Here is a 2,065-nt window from a genome sequence, read left to right as displayed (position 1 = left end):
TTTACAACAAAATCACATATTCACTACGAGCTGTTTTCCTGAGCAATGGTAACTAAATTATTTATAAACGGAGCTACAAAACTCCAAATCACTTGCCGTTAATTTTTCCTGAATATAGACTTGTATATCTTCCATCCATAAAATTTCCAGAATTTTAGGTTTGGCCAATCAATACCAGATTTTTCTTAAAGTTTCCCCTGTTTCACTGTTTGACTAATCTGACCACTCTTCACTACGAATCCAATTTCTCATTTTACAGAATTCAAAATGTGTTGTATTTGATTTCATTTGAAACTAGACTCATTAAGGAGTCTAAGCATATAAATTTTATCTTATAACCATTTTTGTACAATTTATAATGATTTTCTAAAAACAGAACAGGGGATTTCGGAGTCATTCTGACACTGTCTCACACAACTTTAAATATCTCTTTATAGGAAATTTCTTTGCTCACAAGGTCTCTTTTATAAGAAACTAGACTAATTAAGCCTTGATTACATATTTTATTCAGCCTATAATTCCACACCAACAATTTATAGTGATTTTCTAAAATCACGTTACTGCTGCTGTCCAAAGCAAATTATTACAATTTGCTCTTAAATTTCCAAGTCCAAACACATATGAACTTACCATTTGAGTTTAAGACATATCATGGCCACATCATACCTTATTAAATCAACTCATTATGTCCTATTATGATTGAATTTACTCAACGTTTAATCACTTAAAACTTACCTCGGAAGTGGTCGACGATTAGATATCCACGGCTATTCGTTTACTTTCTCTTTTCCCCTATCCGACTTTGATCCTCTAAGCTCTTGAGCTAAATCAAACAATTTACTTCCCAATCAAACACAATCACACGGCATCCATATACATTTTAGAACCATTCTTAACATATTTACTACTCATTTACAAACGAAATACTCATATCACATTTATAAAACTACCTTTCATAAACACTATGTATAAATATGCATTTCTTCACTATTTACTAAGTCAAGCCAAACCACATGATTTATTAATCGTTAATATATATATACAGCATTAACAACTTCACTTAAGCTTAAGTATAAAATTTGGTCTTACCAAATTTTGCACATTTTACCAAAATAATAACTACCAATTTTACACATAAGTGCCGAATCAAATAATACCACACTTACAATATCACTTGACTAATGAAATATCCAAAATATCAATCTATCATTTACCAAATTCATAAACCACATATAAGGCACATTTTAAACTCAAGCATGTAACTTAACAACTTAACCATTAGTTGCCGAACCACAAACAAAACATATTCATACGTTAATATCTCAAACCTTACCTTAACAACCAATATGCAAGATATCACATATACATAACTTAGCTTATGAGAACATATGTATTACATCATAAACACATCTTTTACCAATTACCTCACTTAAGCCAAATTTTTATAATCAACCACAAAAAAATATACCACAAATCACACTTCCAAAATGGGCTACTTCCATGGCCGATTATACTTCATCATTAACATATCTCATTTTCGAATCATATAATCAACATTTGTTCAAGACATCAAACCTCTTTAATTTCGGCTATTACTAATATAAACATTCAAAAATCATATTCTTAGGAAGACCGATTTCTTTCCATAACACATTCATCATCAATACTTAGATGAAACAATCAAAATCCCTTCCTTTATACCCTAGCCGAATGCTCCAATCATCCATCAAAATTACAAATTTTAGCATGGGCTAAGTAAGAACCATGATTATTTACCTAAAACAAGTTAAAATTTCACAATTTGACATAATATACTAACCTTTTTAATGACTCAAGTGACCAAAAATTCTTCCCCTCCTTTGTTTCTTCTATTCGGCCATGTTGAACAACAAAGAAAGAATTTTGTTTTTCCTCCCCTTTCTCTAGTCACGGCAATGGGGAGTAAAGGGGGAGACAACTTTGGTTTCTCCTCCCACTCACCTCATGTTTTATCATTCTTAATATTTTCTCTTTTTTTTTCTTTCTCCATTTCTTTATTACTAACTTTATTTTATTGTTTCCTCCC

This window comes from Gossypium hirsutum, chromosome D02 (assembly GCF_007990345.1).
Source record: "Gossypium hirsutum isolate 1008001.06 chromosome D02, Gossypium_hirsutum_v2.1, whole genome shotgun sequence".
Taxonomy (NCBI): domain Eukaryota; kingdom Viridiplantae; phylum Streptophyta; class Magnoliopsida; order Malvales; family Malvaceae; genus Gossypium; species Gossypium hirsutum.
Note: the sequence above shows the minus strand (reverse complement) of the source record.